The sequence below is a fragment of the Topomyia yanbarensis genome, chromosome 3 (genome assembly GCF_030247195.1).
Source record: "Topomyia yanbarensis strain Yona2022 chromosome 3, ASM3024719v1, whole genome shotgun sequence".
In the NCBI taxonomy this organism is placed as follows: Eukaryota; Metazoa; Arthropoda; class Insecta; order Diptera; family Culicidae; genus Topomyia; species Topomyia yanbarensis.
In genome coordinates, this window is record NC_080672.1 from 272,538,626 (window position 1) to 272,557,979 (window position 19,354).

Below are 19,354 nucleotides of genomic sequence, written 5' to 3' on the forward strand. Positions count from 1 at the left end.
TATAGTGGAATGGAATACAATGGACATTTTAGTTGAATGTTTTTGTTTAAACCTCTGATCTGATGAAAATATATCCTTTCCTGTTTCATTTGATCTATTACTACCCCTTAATCGAAACGTGTTGTAAACCTCAAGTTCCGAAATTATGAAAACAACCACCGGATTTTTTTGCATGTATATCCTGTGGCAAGTTCACACCAATGCTTACAACCAGACCCCCGCAAATGCGTAGGTAAACAACCAATGACCAAAGAAAAACTGGCACGCTTGCTATTTTTAGAGCAGATGAACAACACGCAAATTATTTCGCACCATTTTCATTCATCCCCGATCGCACCTACCACAAAATGCACACACTAACCCCGTGCAGCTCATTAGTTAACTGTTCTCTTCTAATTTCACACAAACTGGTACCATTTGGTATGACACGCCGTCTTTAATAAATACCGGGTCCACAATACAAACACCTATATGTTTACTGACTTGTATATAGTTATATTTTCGATTTTGAATGTCATCTTTTGAGCACCTTTCATTTAACCCTTACATGTACGATTTTTTAATTTATATTGATACCAATTGATAAAAATCGAAATGATATTTAACTATTGTTAGAGATTTATATAGCAAGATTCGGTATGGTGCGAAATCACAACATTATACATTTAAGGGTTAACAGAGGGTTGCTTACATTTTTTAGTCAATTCACACTGAAAAGTTGAACGGCAGGTTTTCACACAGCAGCGATCAGTTTAAACAGCGGTAGTGGGTACGGTCAGTCAAAATATTGAAAGTTCAATCAACTGCTGTTTACCCGGCAAAATTGTAGGTACATTTTAAATGTTCCGCCATATTACAGACTTTTCCCACAAGTCAAACACGGCTGTTGGAAGGCGTATATGTGTGCGCGATGATTTCATTATCTCGATAAACTGGTGTTTATTTTATGTTCCACTTGTGGCTGACTGGCACAATGGTACTATGCGATTCCACCCGACGAATTGATAGTTCAGTAACATTTCTAGTATTTTTCCTACACTTACATCTGGAAGAAGCTAGATAGTATCATGTTTTGATTCCGCTGGTGTCAACAGTACATCCTAATTTTTGGTCTTGCGAGACTTTACTCTTAACCAGTTGTATACTTCAAAACACATGTTGTATTTCTGTTGTGAACTATGCATCTATTAAGCACTAAGTTAGTGTCAGCTACTGACGGGACTAAGTCAACACGCAGAAGCCAGAACCTGCTAAAGTTATAGGTGTTGCAATCTTCACGCGTAGAACTTTCTACCTCGGTAGTAAGATTGATTGGTACATAATTTTTCCCTTGGGAGAAATTGAGCATGTTTCCGAACAATTTTTTTTTGCTTTTTTATAATTATATTTAATTATTTTGCCGAGAATTTTTTTTCTAGGGTTGTCCTACTGAAGCAGTAGAACTAGATTCCCCATCAGAATCACTCACTACAATTGCAAACGAGATGAGAAAGGTCACCCACTAAAACACTGCTTCAGGCCAATTGCAGCGGGCCGTGATTATGAACGTGATTTTCATTGTACGGTTCAGATATCTTCAGGCGTAGGGATTTTACGACCGCATGTATCATCGTGAAGGGCTCGAGCGTTTGTAACTTAACGTACTCGATCGCGTGTAGGTTTGTATGTTGCGTGTGATAACGCGTATGTAACTTCGCGTGTATAAATTCTATTTTACGACTGTGTGCCTTTCGCATATTCGCGTGTGTTCTTGGATGATCGCGCACGGACCGTGCATCTGTAACATACTTTTCAGTGTACGATTCAGATAGTAAAAGAGAGTGAGTTTTCCCATATCACTAAAATTTCCGGTCATGTCGCCATAGAACGTATTGTTTCGTGGATATGAGCGTCATTTTTTGTTTGGTCCACCTGAAGCCATTGAACTTATGCTACTAGAGTCAGGGATATGGTCTTCCGGACGTAATCGATTCCTGTTCGCGCAAACACAGAGGTTTGTAGGTTCATTCCAGCGTTTATGAATTTATAAGTGCTAAAACGTTCACTTAGTCATCAGTGTATTTGCGAGATCGCGGGCGTAGGTGTGCGTGGTTGCTCGCGAAGGACTCGAGCGTTTGTATATTAACGTGTTTGTCGCGTGTGCTAGCGCGTCTGTAACTTCGCGTGCATAAATTATTTTTTTCTTGAATGATCGCGCGCGGACCGTGAATATGATACTCATATGCTAGAAGAGAGTGAGTTCTCCTATTTCACTACGGGATCTCTAGTCTAGTCTAGTCATGTCACCATGGAACGTGTTTTCTAATTCATATAAACGTCAACTTTTATTGGTCCAACTAAGGGCATGACTCTAGGCTGCTAGGATCGAGGGTAGAAACTTCCAGACGTGACAGATTCATGATCGTGCGAGCGGTGGTTTAATGCTTGAGATCGCCTTTGTAAATTTATAAGTGATAAAACGTTCACTTAATTACCGGGGTGATTTAATGTTTGTGAGATCGCGGGCGTAAGTACGAGTTTTTTTTACAATGGAGAAGACGTTTACGTCCTAGCCCAGTACACGTGCTATTGGTAGGTGTCCAAGCTACCACACGGGGTGTACTGGGGGCGTGTCGGGCTCGAATAGTGACGCTGCCATTAATACCGACTAAACTCCATTGGGCCCCGCCATCTTTCCTCCCAGGAACTACCTCTAGGTATTACATCTGGGGGGATGGCTGTACTTATTGTACTCATTCACTCTCACTCACGCGTTCATACGTCCTGTGTGAGGCTTACTTGGGTGCTCTCTATATCGCACCTAGATTCACTCTCAAACACTCCACATGAGGCTGACTTTTGTGCTCACCTTTTTCGTACCTAGCGAGGCTGACTTGTGTGCTCACCTTACTCATTCCTTGCTAGGCTTACTTTTGTGCTCGCCTCACCCATACCATGTGAGGCTGACTTGGGTGCTCACCCTATCACCTGGTTCACTTTCGATCGTGCCACTCTATTATACCTCTGTCACTCCCCCTGGCATCCCACGTGGGACATTTTTCTTAGGCCCCACTTCTGACATACCATGCGAGGTTGACTTGTGTGCTCACCTTTTTCATTCCTTGCTAGGCTTACTTTTGTGCTAGCCTCTTCCATACCATGTGCGGCTGACTTTTGTGCTCACCCTTAACATACCGTGTGAGACTGACTTGGATGCTCACCCTTTCACTCCTCTGCCACGCCACAAGACATCGATAGCTAAGTCCCATCATACTACGCTACGACCCTCCCATCTTGGCATGAGGCAGTCCACTTATACGCCTATACACTCACTCTTCTGTCTTGCTTCGGGGTGGCTGGGTTTACCCCTTACGTGGTTGCCAGTCGCTGCGCCAAACCTGCCTCGGCATGAACAGACCATTCACTTCCTTTTTTGCGCTCGTCCTTTTTCGCTCCAACTAACCAATCACTAGTTAGCCGTGCCCGTCGTCTGTTGCTTGGTTCGCCAGATTACATGTAGCCTACAAGCAATCTGGGTGGTAGCAGCCGAGACTGCGTTCCACTTCTCCACCGATTGACACATCCGCTGAATAAGGGTATCAGGGGTTGTGTCCCAGCCACAGACGTCAAGCATTGCTCTTCTTTCGACGTCGAACCGAGGACATACGAACAGTATGTGTTCGGCATTTTCGTCTACACCTGGGCAGTCCGGGCAGGCTGGGACCTCCGCTTGCCCGAACCTGTGGAGGTACTGTCGGAAACAGCCATGGACTGACAGGAATTGTGTCAGGTGGAAGTGAACTTCCCCATGGGGTCTTCCCACCCAGCTCGATATGTTAGGTATCATCCGGTGGGTCCACCTACCTTTCGAGGAGTTATCCCACTCACGCTGCCATCTGGCGACCGAGGTCACCCTGCTGCGCTCGCGGGCTCCTCTATTTCCACGTAGCTCGAAACACTTCTCATCTTCCCGAATGACCAGCCCGACTGGCATCGTGCTCGCTATCACGCAGGATGCATCGTGTCATACCGTGCGGTAGGCAGATATCACTCTGAGGCACATCACGCGGTAGGTGCTCTCCAGTTTCTGTAGGTAACTGGTTACCCTTAGTGCTCTTGACCATGACGGGCCGCCGTACCTAAGCATAGATACGGCAACGCCTGCCAGTAACCTACGTCTACTGGCGTACACTATTGAGCTGTTGGACATCATCCTCGATAGAGCAGCAACAGCAGTCGACGATCTCTTGCATGTATAGTCCACGTGGCTGCCGAAGATCAGCTTGTCGTCTATAATGACTCCGAGAGACTTCAGACTCCGCTGTGAAGTGATCGCGACTTCTCCCACATGGATAACTGCATGTTGTTCCGACTTGCGGTTGTTTACGATAACTACCTCCGTCTTATGATGAGCGAGCTCCAGGCCTCTCGCGCTCATCCATTCCTCCACCGTGTTAATCGCGTGTTCTGCGGTTAGTTCTACCTCAGGGATTGACTCTCCGTAGAACTCCAAGGTTACGACGATCTTGACCCCAGGAGGGAACTTCAGTCTCAGAACCCCGTCATACATGAGGTTCCATAGCACCGGGCCTAGGATCGAGCCCTGCGGGACTCCGGCGGTAATCGGAACCCTTTTCTGACCGGCATCGGTCTCGTATAGCAGTACGCGGTTCTGGAAGTAACTTTCCAGGATCCGGTACAGACCCACCGGTAGGCTAAGCCGGTGTAACGAGAGCGCGATGGCATCCCAGCTTGCGCTGTTGAATGCGTTCTTCACGTCAAGTGTCACTAACGCACAGTATCTAATGGCTCGTTTTTTCGTTGGATCGCTATCTCGGCAGTCTTTATCACTGAGTTGAGAGCGTCCACTGTGGACTTACCCTTCCGAAAGCCAAACTGGTTGCTTGACAGATCGTCCGTACCTTCCGCGTACCGGGCATCTGCCGTTTGGCAGTGTTTTTCTCGGCATAGTGGCGTCGCACGCGCGTGATAGAACAGCTACCAGCGCATCCTCGCTTAGACTGTCGGTGTTGGCCTCCAGTCCCAGGGCCGCGGTGAAAGCTTCGCTGTCGAAGTGATTGGACTTCCACCCGCGTACCTGACAGGGATCTCCCGCCCTCGGATGCTGCACACCATAGTTGATCCTAAACCGGATTGCTAAGTGATCGCTATGGGTGTAGCCTTCGTCTACCCTCCATTCCATGCCTGGAACCAGACTCGGGCTGGCAAATGTTACGTCAATCCACGCCTCCACCCCGTTTCTACGGAATGTACTAGCGGAGCCATTATTAGCTAGCACAGTATCGAGTTTCGCAAGCGCCTCCATTAGCGCTTGACCCCTGCTATTTGTACAGCGGCTACCCCACTCCACTGCCCAAGCGTTAAAATCTTCCGCTATGACTACCGGTTTCCGGCCCACTAGGTCTGACGAGAGCCTGTCGATCATCTGGTTGAACTGTTCTATGGGCCACCTTGGTGGAGCGTAGCAGCTGCAATAGAGCTCACCATTGATCTTGGCAATCGCAACACCCTCGGCGGAGGAGTGTATTACCTCTTGAACCGGGAACCATCCCGTTGTACAGATTGCCACCATTCCAGACCCGTCCGACACCCGATTGCCGTTGCCGGCAGGGATGTTGTACGGATCTGATAGGAGGGCGACATCTGTCCTCGACTCCGAGACCGACTGCCACAGCAGCTGTTGGGCTGCTGCACAATGGTTAAGATTTAGCTGTGTGACGTTCACGGCTTCTTCTGATTTACCTCTCCGAAGGGACACGAATGTCCGCTCATAGCATGTTTATGGGCTTGCTTCTTAGCGGTGCAGATAAGGCACTTGTGCGCCTTAGTTCAACCCCGCTCCTTATGCCCCTCCTCGCCGCAGCGACGACATAGTTTGCTCCTATCGATGCCTTTGAACTCGTAGGATTTGTGGCCGGACTCAAGGCACCGATAGCACCTATCCACTGAAGGCGGCTGGGGTATGCTAATTGGGCATACCGACCAGCCGATATTCAGCTTACCTTTCTCGGTTACCTTTTTGGCATCCGCCTTCAGTAGCCTCAGACAGGCTACCTGGGTGCCAGAGGGTCCCCCTCTAAAGCGCACAGAGGCCCGCTCGATTGTCACGTCGCATTGTTCCTTGACGGCTGCGACGACATCTTCTGCGGTCGTGAACTCGTCCAGATGCTTGCACTGGAGAGTCATTTCCGCCCCTAGCGACCTGACCTGGGCGCCTTCACCAAGGACCTCTTGGGCCAAGGCCTTGTACACCGCACTAGATTGTGCGCCTCGCTTCAGCACCAGAAGCATTTCTCCTGTATTGGTGCGTCTCACGCTACGCACATCTTGCCCAAGGGCCGAGAGGCTTTCGGCCACCTTCATCGACTTTAGGACATCGGCGTATTTGTCCTTGTCGGTTTTTAACCACAAGGCCTCGCCTCTGTCCTTGGCCTTCTTCGCGGGCCGCGGTACCTCCGGTGTCGGTGCCGGCTTCTTCTTGGTGACCAGCATCCAGGGGTTTACGCCCCCCTGCCCCGGTTGCGCCGGGTTGCTGGTACCATCGATCTGCTCAGCGAGGTCACTCTCGCCCTCGCTTACCTCGACCAAACGGCGCTTGACCTTAACGGATGCACGCCGTATTGTGTTGGTTTTTGCACCCCCTGCCTGGCGACTTCCTAGGGCGCTTCGCGTTCGAAGACGTCTTGCGATTGCCCTTGCCTTTACCCTTCGAGGGGAACTCGGCCGCCGCTTCGAGCGACATGGCTTCTCCATAGAAGGTGAAGGCCACTGTCTGGGTACCTATGTCGACCTTCTCTCTTCCCTCCCTCTTGGAGGCCACTGTCTGGGTTTCTCTGTCGGACTTCTCCCGAATTCCACCCTCTTAGCGTAAGCCTGCTGTTCCTGTCCACTACTCTCCCCACGGGGGGAGACCTCGCCAAACCACCTCTAGCAAAGGGGTTTGGCACCTCCGTTTGTTTATTGTTTTTGTTCACTTCCATGTTAATACCCACGAGTTGCGCGAGAATAAATGTCCACCACGCCAGAGCTCCGCAGTAACGTGGTAAGGGACGCTTACTGTGGGGGTTGCCTAGGTACCCCACAGGCTCCGTTAACGATCGAGCATCTTTTTCACCCCGTCGATCACTCATCCCTCGGCACGGGTCGCTTCACGCCTTGGAATTGGGGTTATGACCTATCTTGCTTTACGTGGTGACCGCGGCCCAGATCATCACAACCATCCTCCTTTGCCAGGGCTTTGGACCTGTAGCTCTGGTTCACAATAGTTCCAGGTACGTATATTATTACAGACATGCTACTATTGAGATCCGTCATTCGCTAGCGGAGTTGGCGTAAGTACGCGCTTTTTTTGTAAATAAATTCATATATTCTTAACGTATTTAAAAGGTTTCGTTTTTTGAACTAAAGCGATAACAGACTGATTCCGAGGAGTAGTTTAGGGTTTTATATCATACTTTAGATAGTCGCAAACAATATGAAACAAATATGTTCAGATTTTGTCAGTCTCCAACAGAGTTAAAAATATTCAAATTCATTGAATGAAAATTGATCATATTCAGCCGCATTCATTTTCAATATTCAGTGACGCAGCTGAAAAAGTCAAACGAACAAACCGCCCATTCATCCATGCATATTTTCATTCGGCTCCGATTATTACACGAAGCGACAGTTCAGCAACGAATCAAACGCATCAAAGTAGGCCCAGGCACAATGTAAGCGATGATTATTGTTGTTTCATATGCTTTATCGGCATTTGAAAACATTTTCCTAGATAATTAGTGTAATGAATATATTGTACGATATTCAACTGAATGAATAAGATGGATAGTTGAATGAATATTTTTCCTATTCACCGCGAGTCGTAACAGGTTCATTTTCAGTCGTCAAAAAAGAGCTTCGATTATTTTTAACTCTGGTCTCCAATACATAATGTGGCTGATAAAATCGGTCATTGCATTCATTTTAAAAATTGCAGAGAAAATCACAGTCATTTACAAGAAAATATAGCTTGGCCATAATCGATTAGGTGTATCAAATTTTATAGCGCACCGCATTGAATTAAAATATTTGTTGATTAAATGAAATTACTTTATTTTCGCAAATTATTATAATTTTTAATAATTTAAAATATTGTGCTTTCGGGAATTGTAGCTGATATCAATTTCTATCGATTTTTGTATTCAAATATTGGGATAGAAAGTTTTTTTTTGTAAAAAATGCGAAATTTCTGTATTTTTACCTATTTTTGTGAATATTTTTTGAGAACATAATATTCTGGTCTTCCAGAAACTGTAGCTAGTATCAATTGATTGGTCCACGATAATATGTAAATCTGCGCATCGAATTCAAAATTATATGCTAATTAAGTAAAATTTCTGTATTTCTACGAAGTTTTCTTTATTTTTTCTAAAATATTTATTCACAAGTGGTTGAAATCAAATAAAAATTATAGATGTGTAATGTACAGTGCCGCCGAGAGGGGGGGGGACCGGGGTGTTTCCCCCCGGGCCCGGAGTTTTGAAGGGGGCCCGGATTTTTAATAGAAACTAAAATTTTGACAAATACTTTTTCGACAAAAATTTATTTGAGAATACAATTAAAAATTCAATATCCTGTGTATGAGATAACTAGAATAGCGAAAATTCTAAACTACTGCATATTTGATATCAACTATGTTTATACTAACCTAATTCTCGTATCGAAACAAGATCAGACTCGAGCGGGCATAGCGGAATTCGTACATTGAATGTCATGTACGCAGCTCACCTGGGTTCGAATCCCAACCCCGCACACAGGAATAGAGATTTGTTATAGGAAAATTCTTAACCTGAATGAAGAAGCGAATGACCTTAAGGTTAAAATGTCTATAATCGAAACAAAAATATGATCAGACTTGTAAGGGTTAAACAATTAAATGGTTTGATTAGAAGTCATGAGGTTGTCTTCAAATTTCGCCAATCTGAAATCGATTTTTTTGATTTATTAAATTTCCAATCTTCGAAAGCGCTGGATTAGTATCGAAAGTAATTATTGAAAGAAAAAAAACCCTGCTTAGGGTTGCCACGCCGGTTTTCGGAGGCGAATTCCTTCGTTCAGGTAAATCCGAATTCGCCCGGAAGAATCCATTGGATTATTTTGCAATTTTGCGTGCAGGCCCTAATTGTTAAGGAGGGCCCCTCTTGGCGTTGACAAATATTTTAAAAGAGCCATTTGGGTTTACTTTACCCCATTGAATTTCGCTTCAATGGATTAATGTTCCTCACAAAGATTCTCGAAAGAAACTGAAGTGTGATTTCACACCCCGTGTTTGTTTATTGAGGAACAGAGCAAAGTTCGGGTTATCCTTCACAGCGAGAGTGGCTGGTGCTTTTGGATTCTTTGTGATTATCCGAGAAAACCAATCACTACATCCAACTAAATCAACAAAACTATAAACAAATGCAAAAACATGCAACTAAATGTGAACGGCACAGAAAGAGGGAGTGCTTTACCAAAACATTACACTCTACGGTGAATGTGAAGAAAATAAGATATTTTTCCTCCTAGTGCTACGAGCTACATAAGAAATAAAACAGTGCATATTTATTTGTTTTTAAGCGTTTCATACAATGAAAAGCAATAGAAGCGCTCCAAAATTCTGTCGAGTGATCACTTTAATTCGAAATTCTAATTGATTTCAACGCATACCCATGTGTCTCTTGAAGTCTATCCCCTGCTCAGTAAAATTCCGCTGGTCAAAGTACCACTAGAGGCGGTAACCCTACCTCTATTTGAGAGCTCAATTGGTCAAATGAGTCATCGAAAACTCTTGATATACCAAAAGAATTCGAAATTAATCCAAAAATTTAAATTTAAAATTTAATATATTTGGTTTGCCATTCATTAATACACAATCTATAAAAATCATATTCCGATACGAGATTATACCGAAACATTTTTATAAAAGAGTCATACTCAAATGACGTAGCTTTTTTCGGCGTGTGCCGTTCATCAAGCACCATTCCTCTATATTGGCTATATCATGTTGGAGCACAGTAAAATCGAGTCCTGAGGAAATTGAACGAAAGATATTCAGATCATCAGCGTAGAGTAGTTTTCCGGATCTTTTGCGGATGCAGAGATCATTGATAAACAAGAGAAAGATAAGTTGCCCTAAGTGACTTCCTTGAAGTACACCGGTTGGCGTTTCGAAGGCGCTTGAGTATGTGGTACCAATTCTAAAGAAAGCGGATCGTTGTAAGAATGCAGAGAGCTGGATATCCATCCAGGAAAACCTAGTCCCTGCAGTTTCAAAACAGTAATGTTGTGGGAGAATGAAAGTAAAATATATTACCGCCACATGTTGATGCTTCTCGACAGTTGGAATTAGAAGACTTATGCACGTCATCATGTTCAAAGTGGCGAAACGTTTCTTTGACAAATCCCTGCTGACATACGTCAATTATGTTGGAAGAAGCAACGTACAAACCTTTCCAGAACTTTAGCCAGGCAGTTTACTAGCGACTTTCATATGTAGTTTTCAACATTGTGAGTGTTTCCAGCACCAATTCCCCCTAACAAAGAGGCCAGGGATGGAAAAAATAAATACGTTTTGCAATTCTTTCAAATACGGCCTTTTATCGACATTTTCATTATAACAGCAAATTGCGTACACAACAAGCCCCTTTCGTGACGAGTATAGTGTTAATAGTTTTGTTTTGAATTTTATATGTCATGGAGCAAGATCTCTCAGTTCACAATCCTGCAGCTGCCAATGATTCTAAGAAGCATACGTTCAACTAAATTGCTAAATTGTGTTTGATTTATTTCGAAGAGATAATTTAACTCTGTTATTAAACTAAATCTACTAGTTAGCAGGATTAGCTAACTACTGTAGCAAGTTAAATCCGCATACAAAATCTTTTCGTTTTGGAGGAGTGAGCGTGAGATTTTGAACGTCGCTTCCTGAACGTACAGATTTTATTTTTATTTAACTATTTAACTATTTCTAGAAAACATTCTTGTAAAATATTTTAAGGAGTGCTAACACACCAACACAAATAAAAGAATAATTCATGTTTTTGTAGGATTATGAATGTTTTCGAAACCAGCATAGCGTAAAATCCAACCACAACCCTTATTTGAAATTTGATCCATGTTATTGATCTTTTTCATTTTTTTCCTGCATTTACATTTTTATTTTGTTAAAATTTCATTGATCTATTTTTTCAAGTTGTGGATTGTATTAGTATTTCTACAATTGTAAGATTCTGCCTTTTTTATCTATTTGCATACTTTTATTTTATCCATCTTTTAACGTTCCTTACTTTTGCTTTTTTCTATTGCTATCACTATCACTTACTTTAATTTATAGTTTTTTCTCTGTTATTTAACTTTATTCGCAATTTTTCGAGAAAATTCTGCATTCTTTAATTTTTTTCTTATTGTTTCATATTTTAATACCCTGCTTTTTTAATTATTTCTCTTGTCACTTCATCTAATTTTTAGAATTTGTCTATTTACTATATCTATTCTTGCCATAGCCTTTTTCTATTTCCTATTTTCTCATATTTTTTGCATTTCCAAAAACAATTTTACTTATTCAAATTTATTCCAATTTGTCTTATTGTTTAATTTTTTACATTTCTCCTATTTTCCTTCTCATTTTCTAATTTTTAGCTTTCCGTTTATCGTAGTTTTATTTTTTCCCATTGTTCATTTAATATAATTTTATTTATTTTTTATACCTTTTTCTTAAGATTTAATTCATTTTTGTTATTTCTTCCTGTTTTCCATTTAACCTACTTGGAAAGTACTTCTTCTATTGACATCTTCCTATACGTTAACATTGGATTTTTCTTTATTTTCCTAAAAAACTATTTGATTTATTTTTTTATCACTATGCTCACTTTTTCTTAATTTTACATTTAGTTCGTTGTTTGAATTTATTTCAAATTTCATTTCTAGTGGTTTTTCTATTCTTTAAATAATATCCATTTTATTATTTTTTTTGTGTTAATATCTTCATTTTTGTGTTTCTATAGTATACCATGTTGGCTTTTTTCTACTATTTTTAGTTTTCCATTTTGTCTGTTTGCTCCGTTTTTGTTCAATACTTCCAATTTCCTTTACTCTACTCATTTCAATTTTCCAGTTTTTCAAAATTTTCTAGTTCGGACATTTTTTTTAATTTTTCTATAGTTATTTTATTCTTGTCTTTTATTTATAGGGGGACCCGGGGTTATTAAAATAGTGGGGGTAATTCGGACCCCCTCGTTTTCTCAGAAAATAGCAAGACTATCAGACTATCGTGTATATTCGTGGCACCGCTGTTATGAAACATTAATTTTGACAGTTGAAGTTGATTCTCTGTTCGTTGTAGAAAGGAGATGCAACGTGTTTCGTTGTTTTGTCATCTCAAAACTAAAATAATTATAATGGAAAAACCGCGATTAAAGCTACAAATAAAAGTGAAAAAATAAAAAATAAAAATAAGTGTTTTGGAAAGCTTGAGGCTCCTATTTTATGGAATAATTTTTGTTTGGGTGAAAACACAGATATTTTCGAGACGCTCACCACTTTTGTGCGATATGAACGTACGGGGCTATTCGGACCCCCTATTCCGTCAATCACCGTTCAACGGCTTGCGGCTGCGCATAGCATTGCACACGCCACAGCAAAGAAATACATGGGCATACCAGATTAAGTTTTTGTAAAGCAAGTTTTTTTTGTTTCTTAAGGACTGTCTCTTGTATCTAATTCACAGGTAAACTTAATTCCATTGTAAAAAAAATAAAGAAAAATGATGGTCTGAATTGCCCCGTAGGGAGGTCCACGTTACCCCTTGATTGTAAAAGGATGAAAAAACGTAGAGGTTTGCAAATCGTCGACTAGCGCTGCCATTGAGTGGTGAAAATGAACCTTTTATGGCACCAAAATGTAGCTGAGGTACTAACAATTAGAACTTTTGACCGGTAACTTTTTTCACATCTATCCACCTAAAAGGGCGATTTGCTTAAGTAGGTCCGAATAGCCCCGTGTTCCCCTACTCCTCTAGTTTTATGCATTCTTAGCGTTTTATTTATTTTTTCTATTGCTTTAAATATGTTTTATTTTTAATGTTAAATAAATTTTATTATTCTTGATTTATCGAGTTTTTCAGTTTTATGCATTTTTTATATTAATGTTTTCTATATTATTATTCTTTTTAGTAGTTTTTATTCATTTCCATTGATTCTAAAAAAATTTCCAACATTCTTATCGATCTTTTACTATTTTCACCATTTGTTCAATAATGTTCGACTTTTTTAATCTTCGCCATTTGTTTTTCTAGTTTCCTGCTTTCAATTGATAAAGGAAAGCAGGAAACTAGAAAAACAAATGGCGAAGATTAAAAAAGTCGAACATTATTGAACAAATGGTGAAATTTTATTGTTTGTTTTGGTTTTTCTCGATTAAACATTTTTTAACAATTGACATTAATTTGTTTATTTGGTTGATTTTGTTGTTTTTAGCTCTTTTGTACATTCTTTTAATATTTAGTTTTCCTATTGTTTTTTACCTTTTGCCGTTGATCGCCGTTTAGATATTTTTAATTTTTGTGATAACTACATCTTTAATCTTGCCATTTCCTTACTTTTATAAATACTATTAACAAAAATGGCGCTTTTAAAAGTCACCAAAACTGTCGAAGAGGTATTAAAAACTCCCAAAGTATAAAAAACTCTACGTTTTTTTCCTTCATTGGCACTACAAACAACTAGAGCAAAAAAATGGTACATAAATATTAAATTTCACTACTATACATAATATCAGTGAACTCCAATGGATTTCAAACATTGACTATACATAATATCAGTGAACTCCAATGGATTTCAAACATTGACTTTTTTGTACTCAGGCAATACACATTGGTGGGGGCCCGTACGTTGGACCCCCCCCCCCGGGCCCGTATTTTCTCTCTGCGGCCCTGGTAATGTAGCTTGAAAAAAAAAACAATAATGTGCGAATAATTGAAACAATTTCTTTGGATGGTCGGACTACGGATAATCGAGTCATTTTCTACGGATAATCGAGACTACGGTTAGTCGAATATGGCCTGTACTGTAATGCATTTTTTTTCATTTTGGCATGAAAACATGAACATTTTTAGCAGGGACTTGAATAAGGGTTATATCTATATATCGTCTATCTTCTATCTATAGGGGAAGGTGGTCGGTTGCCGGCACTGGTCGGTTGTCGGCGCCCCTACGTTACTTTTGACAGAAAGCAGACATGGATATTCTGATAAATATTGTTTGTGTGTTGTATTAGCACGATCTTTTTGTGCCGATAGCTGAAGCAAACAGACTCGAATGTTCTGTTCTACAACCTATATATTTTTCGAACTAGTGAAACTCTACTTAAATTTTTTTTATGATTTACCTAATGTTATAGAAAGAAGTAAATCGATCGAAAAAGTATAAAGTATTGAATATTTACGATGTGAATTTATTCTATTTTGTGATTCAACATTGAATGGCGCCGAAATGTTCGCCATATTTTTTTTGTTCAGATTTAAAAAAAGCTTACTAAAATCGGTTTTCGGTTGTCACCATTCTGAAAACCAGGAAGGCGACTTCCGGTTTAGCGTTTTACATTTACATGGAGAATGCCCACCTGGTCGTGTTTTCACCGCTAGGTAGCACTGTATATACTAGATAGTCACGACCAGAAAATTTTGCGCGGGAGCATGGCTACCCTGGAGCCCCCCTTCTCGTTTGACTACGTGCCCGCGTGGGCTTCTATCTGATTTGTCTGAAGCTTTGGTCAAAAAATGGACTGCCTGAAACTCAGACATTTGCAGTGATTGCGCCCCGTCAGTGCATTAGCAGTGCGTAATATTCGCACCAGTTTTTCACATACCCATATTGTGGTTCTGATGAAGAATGATGTTCAAAATGCCGTAGATGTTTGTTTTAATGATTAAACTTCCTTTTCGCTACGAATCTTGATGATTTTCATTCATATTTTTCCAATTTATTAAATTTTCTTAGGGTGCCGACAACCAACCACATTTTTCAAAATGATAAAAAATTACCATTTTACTATATTGTTAATAAATTGATAAATGTTGACAAAATAAATTAAATTCTAATTAAAATCAGTTATTAGCTAAAGCCTCTAGCTATCAATTGGTATGCTTATTCCCATATATTGTGCAATTGCAGTAATGTTGTGAGCCAAAAACAAAAGTGTGCCGACAACCGAACACATTGAAAAATTATAATTTGCATTTACTATCCTCTCCAAATGTTTACCGGTCAAGATATTTCTTACAGAATTTATTTTGCAAAGCTTAAGTCTTTAAGATTTTTTTTTAACTCCCGGAAGGAAACACAATGTCCCGGTATTCGGAAAGCCCGAGAAATCCAGAAATGAAATGAAAATCCAGAATTTCCGGTATGGAAGCCCTAGTTGCGGGACATGTGAAAAAAATTATTCGATCAGAACATTCTGGCTTCTATTTAGCGACATACCTGCCTCATACCAGTTGTGCAGTGGATATCATAGTAATAAAATTCCAAATCTAAACCGCATCATAAAATCAATCAAAACAATCTAACCCTATACAGTAAATGTACGAAGATCGTTCCGGCCGAGCAATGAATCAACCTTTCGGTCCCATTAGCCGTTCACTGCTGGCGTCAAACTTATATAAACATTACATAGGACATCTGCGCCCGAATCACAGCCCCACCGAAAAAACTGACCAGTTTCCCGTTAATGTGCGTATGAATTGCATCTATAAATAGCTATATGGTAAAAAAACATCAATCTACTCACCACACAAGCTGTAACTGTTTCCCAAACGTTTTTAGCAAATACTTCAATTTTGGGCGGAATTTTCGCAAACTACACCAAGAAGTTGGCGCACGAGTTGTTGCTGTTGTTATTGCTGGTTGTGTGTGTGTGCTAATTTCCTTGCTTGTTCCGCAAAAAAAACACCCGGTTCCGAACGCTCTCAACCGCTGCGCGATCGAATCACTCCTCTTGAGCAAGAAACTTTGAAGCTTTCGAGCCGGTGACTGGAGGGTGATCACGATGCAGTTAACACAATTTTCGTGCCACGCGGTTCACCTTCACTCCGATTCGGTATGAATTATTAATCGGCCGGCTATGGTAATTTTATTTACTATTATTTTTTTTGCTTTTCAATTATTTATCGGTTGCTCTTCACAGTCGACAACAATGACAATCGAACGAAGGCAGGCTGCCGAGGAAACCGGCCAGATGGGTGCACGCACACAAACACGCAGGTGCTGGTAAGTGGTTTTGGAGAGTGTGGATTGATGAAAATTTAGCAGATTTCCGTTTGGTAGGTCGCGATCAAGGGTTGATCGGCCAACCGGCTATTGAGTTTTCAGCGGCGAAAAATCGTCCGTTGTTAACCTCGAGCACTTTCTACTAAACACGTCTTCGCGAAGATTGATACAACGGTGGCGGAAAAAATAACGATACTTTTCTTCAGCGATGACAAGAATAACAATTACACACGCATCCGCGCGTTAGCATACGAACACACGCGCGAAGGAAACACTGGCAGAACAATTTGCAATTAATTCATCGAAGTGGCATATCTCTATCTCTGCACATTTTTACGACCGGTCCTTGAATAATCTACGGCTGTTTAAGGAAGTGTGTGGACACAAGGCGGTAGTTCAGCATGAGAACCGCCTGGAATGCCCCAGATTTAAAGTTTTCCTCTGGGGGCGCCGCTTGTGCAGGTTCTACTGGATACTGGCCACTATGTTGGTCTTACGAATATCTACACAACCGACGACTGTCGTCTAATCGCTCACCACCGTTAAACTAGTCGGTTGACTAATAACTAAGACTTGTACGGTTGCTCGCGCTTCCTTCTCTGCCGCTACTTTTGAGAATATAAAACACGAGTCTATATCCTAGCTTAGATATTCGGGATCAACTTTAGCTCATAAGCTAAACTTGCACAGCCAAAACACTTATTACGCAGTAAGCATTCGCGTACAACCGAGAACGACCCGGGCTGGTATTCGTTTGTCGTCGGTTAACGAAACCGAACGGGACACTAATTCCAACGCGTCGTCACTTCGAGGGTGGTGGGTGGTGCGCTACCGTTCAGTGGTCACAGGAATATCGACAGGGTTCACTTTTTCTTTCTCTCACAGAATTTCAACGGATCTCACTCTCACTTGCGAGAGCTTTTCCGAGCGGTCGAATACGATGTGTTGGCACCGTTCAGCGACTATAATCTTGATTTTCACAATTTTTCTCACTTTAACATGATGGGGCGCGATGCTGTAACGATACACTTTTCCCTATATTAATGCTAATGCCTAATCGTTTATGAATACTGCCGGCGTCTTCACGACGGCGAAAATAGTATGTTTAGCTTCCTTTCCTGGCTCAGGAAGGTTGGTTTTGATGAAAACTGATGTTCCTGGAAGAAATAGAAAAGAGCAAAATCAATCAAACTGAGTATATTAATATTAATTTAGGAATCACGAACGAACGTGGATCGCGGGGTGACCTTGAAATTTAAACGATTGTTTACATGCACAAACGTGCCTCCGAGAAAGTTGTTTGTCGGTGTATAATTGGATAGTTCGAGCGTGTGGGAGTGGAAGCATGACACATCGCAAAAATCGATCACTAATTGACTTATTGCCATTGTTGTCTTTCTCACTGGCTGGATTGATTGTAATCATGAAGGTCTTTCCTGGGTTGTGTAACGAGAAGTTTGTTCCAGGATGGTGAATTGTTTCTGCAATTTCAAGTAATGTACACAGCAAAAAAAAATCTTGTAACTTTACGTCTTGCCAGATGCAGATAAAAGGAGCGTGCCAATTCACTTAAATTTACATTTAATTACATGTAAAAATGTGAGCGGTTCGGCTTTTTCCTAGGTCATTCAGTCTGAGTTTTAGATCAAACGAGTCACATTATTAAATTTTACATATTATAACATGTAAAATCCTATTATCAGACGGAAAAATACGTCGCTACGTTGTTTACATTAAATGTAATTTTCATATTTTCTAAAAGTGCAGAACTAAGCACAGCAGTTGAATGTTCGATTTCGTAATAGATCAATATATTAACGAATAGTACAGAATTTTATTTTTCCGACTAAAAACATTTTGTCCACTCCCTATACGAAAAATATGAAAATGTTCTTAACTTTTAGTTTGCAAGATGGCGTTGTCTCAATTAGCACGCAGAAAAGCTATCTTGCGCGAATATTAGGAAAATTGCTATTACCTTTCTGAACCTTAATTTTACACTGCAACTAGTCGAAAAGGTTCATAAACAACTGTAACGCAAATACATAGCAAAATTTTCTGAAAAGTATCTTGTATGGCAAGCTGTATGTTCTTGTGGGTTGAAATCTCAGACATTCGTAATCACAGGTACCGTAAACGGTAACATTTATGAGTAGGGGTGTTTCAAAAGACCGTTGTTGCCACTCAAAAAACTTATCTGACTACATTTAGCCAGCTGCCATTCCGCTAAGCACACGACTGCTTGGTATAAACATATTGTCTATGTTTATAAGGATTGTATTCCACCTAACTGCCCCAAATCTACTACCGATTGAGCCATACTGATCGATTGTGAAGGAAAACCTTAAGAATCTTGGTGGGAAAATATCAGCGATTGCAGAATTACGTTGCAAAAGCCTTAGCGCTTCAATTATATACGCCATGTTAAAATATAATAAAGAAGTTGGAATAACTGTTTTGCAGCATTTTTGGTATGTCCGGATTTTGGTGTGAACAACCTTTAATAGAGAAAATGGATTATCGCACGCAAACCGACGTTGTCAATGTCTCTGTCGCTTACGATAAAATAATCCAAGCGCAAAAACATAAAAATTTGGTAATATTTTGTAGAAATGGTCGGGTTCAGTTTTTTGGACCCTACTCAAACCGAGTTTTTTTTTTTAATTTGGAATTCTCGGGTTCGGATTGTGAACAAATCAAACCCAACAATTTCTTGTTGCTGTTTAAGTCTATACACACCACCTACTCGCTGTTTATAATAAAGTCAACGAACTTTACTTCATGATACGAATGAATGACATATATAACCGTGCTAAGTTTTACCACCACACAGTTGCACGACTTAGAACAAAAGGTGGTCTAAAGTCCAAACTCCAAACGTATCGGTTCAAATAGGACGCTTTTATGTAATTTTGGTACGCTGAATTCGTTTTTGATATTAAAACATTTTAAAAATAAACATTTACTATTCATTAGGGTGCCTCAAATTTTTGTTCGAACTCGTGCTTAAAATTTGTGTATATTGATTTTCGTGTACTAAATCATTTTCGATATTAACAATTGTAAAAGAA

The 19,354-nt window shown here is 40.7% G+C and overlaps 1 protein-coding gene across 2 annotated transcripts in view; it reads right to left on the reverse strand.

The window, feature by feature from the left end:
* The window catches only part of LOC131689902 (protein FAM13A), a 137,231-nt gene that overhangs the window by 60,009 nt on the left and 57,868 nt on the right, over window positions 1-19,354 (reverse strand). For both annotated transcript variants that reach the window (XM_058975287.1, XM_058975286.1), the window contains exon 2: window positions 15,805-17,440. The gene's annotated coding sequence lies outside the window, so the exon portion shown is untranslated. The remainder of the gene's footprint in view (window positions 1-15,804; window positions 17,441-19,354) is intronic.